This window comes from Colobus angolensis, unplaced genomic scaffold (genome assembly GCF_000951035.1).
Source record: "Colobus angolensis palliatus isolate OR3802 unplaced genomic scaffold, Cang.pa_1.0 Scaffold228, whole genome shotgun sequence".
In the NCBI taxonomy this organism is placed as follows: Eukaryota; Metazoa; Chordata; class Mammalia; order Primates; family Cercopithecidae; genus Colobus; species Colobus angolensis.
The window spans coordinates 4,935,020-4,946,290 of record NW_012115466.1 but is presented as its reverse complement, the minus strand read 5'-3'; the positions used below and the strand labels follow the sequence as shown (position 1 = coordinate 4,946,290).

Genomic DNA, 11,271 nt, shown 5'->3' with positions numbered 1-11,271 from the left:
CTTATAGCGATTTTCTACTGCTAGGTTTTCCTTTTGGGGTTATGATTATTACAGGTGGCAATCAGTTAACTTAGTGGTTCTGTAGGCACCGCCCTATCTTCAACTCACTTGCATTTAAAAATTCACACAGAGAGGCTAGTGGGAGGCGGGTAGGTGTAAACAATGTGCTATAGTGAGTCACACCCGTCAAAAAAGCCAACAATGATTAGCTGTGATTTTTTAAAAATCACCTATCCAGCGGCAGAAGCTGTGGGCACAGCCAAGAGGGAGAGGCCAAAGGCAGTGGCGTTGCGTTTACACTACTCGCACGGAACAGGCTACAGCCAACGAACGCTTCAATTCAGAGATTACTCTGCCTCTAGCTGGAGGAAGCAGAGGAAACAGAGGGGAGTTTGGTGGCAAGAGATTTACCAAAAAGCTGGGGGATGGGGGGGATGGAGGGGTGGGGGGTAGGCGGGGGGAAGAAGAGGCACAGTGGAAGGCTGTTGCCTCCAACTCCGCTCTCTCCGTCACCAAGACGAAAACGCCTGGAACCCGAGCACAACGACGCCGAGAACAGAGAAACTCCGAGCGTCCGAGGCCTCGCGTCTGGGTGGCCGTGCCCGTTCACTCACACGCCGCTCTAAGTGGTTTGGCGAACGCCACACGTGACTCCCTGGGCCCTTCACCCCTCCTGCCGCCGTGGGCGCTGCGGGAGCTGCGGGCGGAGGACGCTAGCTGCCGCGGGAGGAGTGAGGGAGGAGGGCGGAACTTGTAAAGGGAGGGACCATCACCAGCACCAAGTCTGCCACCGCAGGACCCGCGCCCCCGAAGCCCACCCCCGACCAAGATCGCGCCTCCGACCGGCGGAAGGGGCGCGCAGGGGAGGGGACGCTGTGCAATAAACCGGGCGGGGAGGGGGAGGCAGGGGAGGGAGTCCTGGCTCTGAGGGGGCAGGATTGGGTCTGGAGGATGGTCTGGCTTGATTCAGACTCTTGCACCCGACAACGCCACGGAGTGACGGGAGAGGGAGAGAGAGAAGGTGGCAGTGTGTGTGCGCGCGTGTACGTGTGTGTGTGCGTGTCTACAGGTAGCAGTGGCGGCGGCGGCGGCGGCGGGGACCGGAGCAGGGGACGCATCTGCAGCCACCTCCCCGCCTATGATTTTCGGAGGCGATTGCTCACTTAGCTGAGGATCTGTAGCCCCGGGAGATCTTCTCATCCTCTCCATTTCCAAGCTTCATAGGTGTCTTCCAGTTTCAAGTGTGTGTTTTGGGTATTTTATTTTTAATTTTTTTCCTTCTCCCTCTAAATCTTCTCGGAAATTCTGCATGTCGAAGCAGGTGGCTCCTGGTACGAAATCTCTGGATACATTCGGCTTGCCAAGTTTTGCTCTTCGCTGTTCCCTCCCGCTTACAGAAGCATCTGTGGTGCTTTTCTTTTTGGATTTACGTGCAGAAAACGTATATATGTTTATATACCGACCGCATAATATATAAATACATATACGCGTGCCCAAGCGCCTGGTTTTCGTCTCTGCTCCCCACGAAGCGGAATGTTTTGGAGCCGATGGATAACAAGAACACGATTAACATTCTTTTGAGCCTGTTTTTTAAAAGGGGGAGGGAGCGTGAAGAATTGTTTAACATTCGGCCATCGTTTGGCTGCACACTAAACACCACGAAGTATTTATGGTTGCAGATCAGGTGCAAACGGGGCTTAGAGAGAAAGGTAAGGGAGCTTCCTGCGTCCGCCGAGCTCCGGCGTTAACCTTAATCCCGGGGACTGCCGAGAACTTCCTACTCCCTGCCTCTCCTTCGCCTTCCCCACCTTCCACCTACCCTTCCCTGCTCTCTCTTCTGTAAACTCAACCCTTTTCCAATACCATTGGGGTGGGGGTGGGGGGTGCTGGAAGTGTAATCGTCTATTAGAGTTTAAATGCGTCTCTCTTTCCCAGGCGAGTAACTGAGTTTTCCAATCGCCTTTCTGGTGGTTTTAGGAAATGAATTTTGTCCTTTATAAAAAAAAAATGCTATCTAAATAAGTGTTTTAAACATCTGCAGGTTCCAGTCCTTCACCCTATCCTCTGATGAAAATAAAAGCAATAAAAAATAATGAACTTTAATAAACTGGGTGGTTTTTTTTTTTCAGCGTTGGGGTTCATGGAAGCTCCCAAACGCTTTTTTTTTTTTTTTTTTGCATTTAAAAAGAAAGATAACCAGCAAACAAACCAGTATCTCAGGAGGAGTCCAGAGGAGAGGAGATTCGGCTTCCGTTTCTGCATAAAACCAATACATTTTACTTGGAGGGTAATTTGCCAGAGTTGAGAGAGACGAAGCCGTGTCTAAATAAGTGCATGCCACTAAATTTCCTTTTAAATCCACCTTTTACACCACGGCCAGTCGCTTGTTTAACTCCCGTTCAAGGGACATGGTTTTCAGACCTGACCTTTTGGGGAGATGTGGGAACTTCCCCTCATTTCTTCTTATGTCCCTCTAACCTCCTTCCTCCTCCGCGCGGCATCTCTAGCCCTGGCAGTTTGTAAATTGCCCGTTTTGCCCACCCTCCTGGTGGGCGTTCTCTCCTCCACTCCACTCCTGCCCCCTCTGTCCTTTCTTCATTGGCGTCTTCGGAGCAGATGCATCTTCTTTTTTCTTGGGCTCACTCTCCCGTTTATCCCTCAGTCCTCCCACCCGCGACTCCTCACTTGCCCCAGCTCTTCTCGCCTCTCCTCCCCGCCTCCCAGCGGCTGGTTGACCCTTCAATCCCGAGTCCCGGCCTGTGGGTGGGCGGGGGGAGCGCCTCGGCTGTGAGCAGAGGATCAGGCGGCGGCGCGGAGAGCGCGCCCGGGCGGCCAGCGCCGAGCGTGCGGAGCTGGCGTAGGGAGACACGGCAGGAAAGGCGAGCCGGAGTGGGTGATAAGAGGCCGGGAGAGCCCGTCCGAGCCGGAGAGACCGGAGAGAAGCGAGCGAGCGAGTGTGCGGCGCGTACGCTGCCAGAGCCCGGGCGGAGTGCAGTCGCCTCCAAAGCCTTAGAGCGGCGCCCCAGTCCCTGCAGCTCTTCACCCTAGAGCTGTGCCCTGGGACCACAGAGACCAAGAGCATGGAAATCGGCTGAGAGGTACAAAAGAAATAAGGAACAGATTACGAGAAAGCGGGGAGGGTTTCCTGGCGAAATACGGAGGCTGAGCAGATGGAGGAACAATGCCGCCTCCAGAAGAAAACCCTTGCCTGAACCCTCGGCGGAGCGCAGAGGTGCTGCTTTCAGCCTTCTGCTCTCCCCAGGCCCTCCGGCTAGTTCTGGGGTTGGTTCCGCCTGTTAGTTTGACAGGGATAAGAAAGTTGCTCTTCTTCCCCACAACGTTTCCTGCGAGGTGGTTTTCAGATCTGTGTGGTTCCGGTCAAGATGTCACTCCCTAGATCCCTCGCGTTGAGCAACTAATATATTATGCATTATTGGGCAATAAGCTCTCCTGGGAAGAGAAGGTATACCAAACATTTAAACCGTTCTCCATCGACGCCTGCCCGCCTCAACACAATATCTTGTGAGTAGAAATGAAAAACCACCTGAATTTAAAATTATTTAGGTTGAGATTTTGCGTTGGGAATAATTTCTTCCAGAGGAGGTTGTTAGTGTGTTATAGAGATGAAGGATATTACACGTTCAATATTAGATTCATTTGTGATAATTCTAAATCATGAACAGTTGGCCTCCACAAAGGTACTGTTTCTTTTTGCATTTCCAGGGCCATAGTGATACATGTAGGATTTGGGAGACGTGAATTCGTATAGTTAACCCAGTATCTGTTACTCTGCATTTTTACAGGTAGTTAATATACTCATTTTCCCTCTTTTTATACTTAAACTCCGGTAGACTATTTTTGCTTAAGTCAATTGAGTTGTCATTCTGTACATGAAAATTACAGGGTCTTAATGCATTTCTCACAATTAATTGTGCTCAATTATTAATAGGATCATAGATATTAAAATGTCACTGAGAAAGGGTATGTGTACGTATGTTTGAGAGTAAAACCTATAAAATATCTCAGCATTTCCATCAGCCATTGTAACCTAGCAGAACACAAGGTTTTTGAAATGAGCTCAGAAGCAAGGGCCATTCATGTATTTAAAATATTAAATGTTAAACGCAAAAACATTAAATTTAGTGTGCCTTTGGCAGAGAATGAATCTAAGTCTACTTGCATTGCAGAGTGATTGAGTGATTCACAGAGAAAGTGGAAGTTAATCATTACTCAGGCCTTCTGATTACATGGTTTGATTAAAAGAAGTAACTGTTTTCTGTAAGCCTGCTATTCTGCAGTTAGTCTTCCCAATCCTCTTAACATAAGCAGAAATTGAGGGAGTCAATCTTTCAGTAGATTCTACTAGAGTTCCAGTAGTGTGGAGTAAGAAAAGCTTCTTTAGTTCCCCTCCTTCCCATTGTCTCCCTTCTTCCACCCCCAAAGTACTTGCTGTCAATCTTTTCTTTATTCCCTCAGTGTAGTTTTATTTTGTGAAATTTTCCACTTACATTTAGTAATAACATACTTTCAAATGTAAAGGTTTGAATGGCTTTGAAGTTGAAGGTGAAATATATACTTACAGAAGGTAGGCTGAGAACTCTGTTGGTTTCATTTGCAGAGTGTTGGAAAGCCTGATGACCCTATGCATCCCTGGATGACTTTCTTGGATCACTCTCTGAAGTCTCTTCCAACTCTGAAATTCTTATATTTTATTCCGCTTTTACTGTTTTCACATGGTTATCCAGTGGCAGGATCTACATATCCCTTCAAATTACATTAAACTAGCTGTTTAGGGTTTTCTTTATAGGATGATTAAGTAGCTAAAACTAGAAAATACAGTTATAAATCTAAGATAAGAGTGTTTTATAAAATTTTTCACATAAATTTTAATGTTATTGACAACTTTTTGTGAGACAATACTAATACAGATATAGCTATGAGGGACACATATCTCTCTGGGTTTTCACGTGTTGAAACAAATAGTTTTTTAACACAGTAATGGTTTATCTTGATAATTCTTTATTATTTTTACACAAAGGAGTTATTTCACAAATTACCTAACAAGTACTAATTTGTAGTTTGTGTAAGCAAAACACAATTAAAATTAACAGTAATATTAGAAACTGCAACTCTGTAACATATACCTTTTCCACATTTTAAAGGCTTATTTTTTGAAGTGAAGTTTACAATCAGTTTCCATCTTATTGGATTGTCAATAGGAAAATATGATTTTTCAGTTATGCTTTAATTATTTGTAAATGGAATCACCAAAGTCCAGTCTTCTAGACTTAATATTATTATTTCTGAAATATAGGTATTGGTCTTATTAACATTGGCCAGTGGCCCTTTATAGATTATTACATGCCAAAGTCCACAACCCTGATGACACTCAATACTTTTCACAATTCATTCTTAAACCTCCTTATGTAGATTAAAACACTGCCCTCCTGGCTCCCCTTCTGAATTTACTCTTTAGTCCATTCACAAGACTCTTTCTTACTATTTTCCCCAACACTACATACCATTTTAGGATTTTGTGGTTTGCTTATGTTAATCTTTCTTCATTGATCCATTCCCTGCCTACCTACCCCACCCCACCAAATATACACCAATGATAGGTCAGAAAAACATTTTAGTTCCTTGGGTGGTCTTTCCTTCATCTCGCTGCTTCACTCCTGTACCCTTACTCTGAGCTCCTACAACACAGTATTTATACTGGGAGTAGCCCACCTTTCACATTTCTGATGGTTGGCTTTCTCACTGCACAATGAATTGCCAGAGGTCAAAAGACATGCCTGATTTATCATGTCATTCAGAAATGATAGCTTAGCTTCATGTCTGAACATAAAGTCTACCATAAATGAATAGTAAGTGTATTATTTATAAATATATTTGGCTATGAAGTAACAGAAAACTTGGCTAACAGTGGATTAAGCAAATAAAGCTTTATTTATCTCACATAATAAAAAGTCAGGAGAGGATAGTTGCTTAAGCATTTTATCACGCTTCTTCTATTATCTTGGAAACTTTCTTCTCATGGGCATAAGGTCACTAATGTGCCTCCAAACTCGTGCTTGCTTTGGGGGCCCAAAATGGGGGAGAAAAAGATAACAGTATTCTCCCTCAGAATTTTTCAGCTTTGACACTGTTGTCATTGTGGGCTTGATAATTATTTGTCTTTGTTATGGGGGCGTGTACTGTACATTATAGGGATGTGGAGCATCATCCTTGGCCTCTACCCACCAGATGCTGGTAGCACACCCCACTCCCACCTCATCATGAGTTATACCCAAGTATCTCCATTCATTGCCAAATGTCTCTGAGAGGTCAGATTGTCCCAGGTTGAGAAGTATTGCTCTGAGATCAGAAGGAAGGAAATTCTCTGTTTCCTACTCTTCCCTACCCCATTTTCTTTTTTGTTCCCCCTTGCATTATGGTGGTGGCGAGGATCTTTTTGATTTTTGCTTAATAAGTAATAGAGGACATGTGATGAGATTTAGAAAACAAATAAGAAGAAGGAAGAGGAGGGGAAGAGGCCAAACAAGCCTTCTCTGAGCATTGTGTCTTTTTTTATGGTGTGAACATTCTCCCCATAGCCTTCCATTCTCATATCACTGCCAGACTGTGTCAGCTGGCTACTTCTAGGTAACTGAGAGGTTGGAAGATAGATTTTTAGGATGGCGTTTTACTACCCTCAACAAAATCACAATCTTTAAGAAAAGAAGGGGAAATGGATTTGGGTTTGAAAACTTAGTGTTTGCCATGGCAAGTGAATGAATACATAAAATTCGTCTAAATACTTCAGGAGAAAGAGTAAACACAAAATAAACATCCATCAAAGAGGGTCAATATAATTTTTCCACATGCTAAATGTTAATAAAGTAACAAGGATAAAATTGTGACATTTTTCCTTTTGATGATATTTTACTTGGAAAATAAATGGGCAGAATGGAAACATACAGCGCTTCATAACATTTTTCTCTGCAGACAGCTTCCCTTCTCCTCCAGTCTATTGAATAAAGCAACAGAGTTTGCTATTGATACATACCAATTATTTAGTAATCATGTGAGAGATGTCAAAGGAAATAAAAATGTAGCTCTATTGTTTTAATACTTCTTTCTAATATTTGTTTTTAGAAAGATAACAATGCTAGTGAAGGCAGTAGGTAAAATGTGTACAGATGTGTTAGCATGGACTATAGAAACTTTAGGTAGGGTTGCTTAGCTACCTACCATCTACCTACCAATAAATACTCTTCGATTCTATCATAGGAAATAATTCTACCTTACAAAGGTTTATTGACATTGCTATGGAGGACCAATGATCTTGTCTGATTGATTGTGATATTTTTTCTTCCTACCCTTATTTGTATTTTCTGTAAGTTCGTTGAATGCAAATTTTTGTTTAACTTTGTATAGAATATAGAAATAGAAAAGATGGTGTCTGTTAGGAAGGTTTTGCCTGCAAGTGACAGAATACCCAATTAAAGGCTTTAACAAAAAAGACATTCATTATCTCACAGAACCAGGATTCTGGAGGTGTGCTGATCCAGGGTTGGCTAACTTAGGAGTTCAAGGATGTCATGGCTCTGGTACAACTTCACTGTAGATCTCTTGAGTCTTTTTCTTGGAAACAAGATAAACAATATGGTTATCACAGAGCCAAACATCACCTCTTCTCATAGCCCCACTCAAAGCAAAAATGAAAAAGCAGCCTTCTTCTCACGGATATGTCTCTTTATCTATAAGGAAACTTTTTCCCAGAAGATATCAGCAAACTTCCCTTTATGCCTAAATGACTAAAACTATGTCACATTTCACTCTTAATTTATAACTGGCAATGAGACAGTGTGTTGTGCGATTGTTTTTGATCATCATGGTCAGTCCCTTGAGGGCTGGGGGAGAGGTCTGTTTTCCCTGTGGACTTGACTGCATCGCACAAAAAATCAGAGCTCTGTTAAGTGGGAGGAAGGGGGCAATAACAATCTAGGCCTCCTAATGGGGAGTTCCACAAACAAAATGCCTATCCTTCTCAAATCTCTTATAATATGGAATGCCTATATGAAAATTAAATGCATGAAAAAATAATTACATGATCTTTGAATCCATGGAATAAATGGTGTTTATGTCTGGCTGCATGCTTCTGATGTAGAATGCATGTTTTCATGATGTTACAGAGCTTTTTGTTTTGTTTTGTTTTGTTTTTTTAATAGAAACTGAATAATTGGAAAATGTAGGAATGTGTCCTGCATAAAATTGCAAATACTAAATTATACTATATTACATGTTTAAATTATAAACCTTGCTTTGTCAACATATACCTATCTATATGATCATATAATGTAAACCATAGTTAAATCAGAGGATGTCCACCTTTCCAAACAGATCACGTATCCTCATCTATGTTTGTCATATGATTTCACCATCATAATGCAGAGATAATAAGAGAAATGACTGGACCCTTTGGCCAGTTACTCTCACAAAGAAGGACTTCATATATGCTTTGCACAAATAAAAAATACTTCTTTGTTTCTGATAATGGTTTATTTACTTGAGGGGCTCAAGGGAGGGATCTAATTTTCAGCTCACATACCAGTGAGCATCTCTCTCATTGAACATTATGACTCATTTTTGTAAACAAGGAAAGCTTTATTTTCATTCTTTTGCCTGACTTCATGGAAGCTCAGAGCCAATTTTGTGCTCAATTGAAAAAGATGTCCTCAATCATCTTCTTTTACTTGGCTTTATTATTTGGATTCATTTTTAAACTTTAACTTTGTTTCAATATTTGATTATTTTGGAGTTTTTTAAAATCGTAGCTGCTTCAAATTATTTTTTGGAAGGAGAAAGAATGTAATGAATACATGCACAAACAAATGAGTGCCATCACACATCACTCAATACGTGTCTTTTTTTTCCCTGAATGAATATATGTTTGGAAATTAGACGATACTATGTTCGGTAAACTGCTGAATTTGTGGCATGAGAGGAGCAATAGGTACAATATGGTGCAATAGGATTTCAGGGAAAAGAGCAGTTGTGCTTGAGTTATTTTTATGGAGATACATATTGTAGTTTGCAGACAGGTGGGAAACTAAGGCAGTGTACGTGAGATAAAGTATAAAGGAATTGAATTCATTATATTTATTTTGTTCTAGGAACAGGTATCAATTGTGTCTCAACTTTTTTTCTCTCCAGTTTTAGAATTCTAATAACCTCATTGCAATAACTCTTTCTTCAGCATAAAGGACGCAAAGCCGCAATGTAAAAGAAACATAAACTAGGAAAAGAATGAGTTTGATATCTCTGTTTCAAAGCAACTTTTGTGATGGATGTTGGCGATCTTCTTGGCTTACCTTCAGTATGTTAGAATGTGCCTTCTGAGCATCTCATCATTCCATTGGCAATGCTCTATTTTCAGGCTCCATGCCTAGAGCTGTTTATACCACAGCAACCACCTCTGAACTGGGCTCCTCGCCTCCAGGGGAATTGATTTTTGAATCAAGCTTAAAATGGTAATTAATAGCTCCATCTGTGTTTAGGGTCAGGAACAGATGCTTTTCCTTTTTGCTTTAATAGAAGATAGATTTGAAGGTGGAAATATAGTGAAATAGAGTTTAAGTAGATCTATGTTGTGGTGGGCACTCCTACGTCAGGTGATGACCATCATGGAAGTATGTTTTTAAGCATCTACCTGAACCTTCTTATCTGGACACAGTCCAGGTAAGAGGTAGATGCTTAGAAGGTTTATTTCACAAATCCAGTGTGAATTCATTATGTTTCATAGCAATGAGCCTAAGCTACTGCAAATTCCTGAAACCTCTGCTAGGGAGTTAAATGTTTAATTATATTTAATATACCATATTTTATGAAAACCAAGGAGCACTGATTCTAGAACACTGCATTTTATTCACACTATGGAAAGAACACCCCAATTTATTAATTCCACAATGCTTCCCTACTACTTAGAATTTTTACTTTATATTTCTATAAGGATTTGTAGACAAATAGATACAGATTTTTAACATATATCAATCTTTTACATGAATAAAACATATAATATTAGCAAGATGCATTGGTTTAAGAATTTAAAAAAAATTATCCTATTCATAACCTCTTCTGAATCATTTTTTGACTCATTCATAGCCATGTTTTTCCACAGAAAATAGTATGCAGGTGTTGGTGATGCACTATTTTTTTAAGCCTTCGCGATTGTCTTCAGAATTTAATTCCAAGCAGCTGATACCTTCTGAATGCTTTGATCCTGGTGTGTTGTTGATTTTACTAGAATGTGACAATGGAATGTTTTCAGACAACAACCAGAACTCATGTGCCTTCCTTAAATTGTCCGGAACTGTCAGGAGTGGTGATTGTCTGGTTATGCTAAGGAGAATACAAACAATTTTCACATATTTAGTCTATGGCTACTATGCCTCCACTACTGCTTGGCCATAAGGAATTATAAAATGCACCCTGATTTCAGATATGTTAAAGGTGTCAGGGTCAATGAAATATGGCAACTTTAATTATACATGTATCCTCATTTTTTAAACAACCTAATGCAATAACGATAACTAATTAACCAACCTAATAATCTCCAAGTAGTTAGATAAGAGAAATTACTGCATAATTCTTAGAAACTATGATTAAAATCTAATCCTATCTCTTTTTTTCTCTATTTGCCCTCCAATTATGTAACATACAAAATAAAGCTAGTCTTAAGAAAAGAAATGATAGTAGGAGGAAAACAAACGGAGAGAACTAGACCAGGAATGAAAGAGACCGATTTCTGGGAGCAGATTCTTCTAGTAACTCTCTGTGTCATTTCTCCTGATCCCGTCACTCTAGGCTTTGGTTTCCATGTTTCAAGTGTATGGTTGGACTAATTAAAATTAAACATGTTTCCTGGCTCTAAAATCTGTTTTGGATAAAGATAATCAGAAATAAAGTCCGTAATAATATATTGCACATTTTAAGTTAGTATGATATAAATACATAATAGTGGAGGGATGTACCCTAAGCTGGTAAGCTTAAAATATGTAACATATATTATATAACTTTAAGATTTATTGTATCATGTATAACTTTAATATTTTACATGTTTTGGGAGACTTGTCCATATGTATCTTACTTGTTCTTTAAAATAACTGTTAAGCAATGCAGAGGATTCAACGGAACAAAAGTAGGACTTAGGAACTCTTCTCAAATATACTGGATGAGAAAGATTACTAAATAAATCACAGCCAAATAGCGGATGTAAAAGTGGGAGGA

General features: G+C 40.8%; 1 protein-coding gene across 1 annotated transcript in view; it reads left to right on the top strand.

Moving 5' to 3' along the window:
• Window positions 1-975: 975 nt before the first annotated feature.
• The window catches only part of NLGN1 (neuroligin 1), a 909,691-nt gene continuing 899,395 nt past the window's right edge, over window positions 976-11,271 (top strand). The window contains exon 1 of the mRNA XM_011944139.1: window positions 976-1,709. The gene's annotated coding sequence lies outside the window, so the exon portion shown is untranslated. The remainder of the gene's footprint in view (window positions 1,710-11,271) is intronic.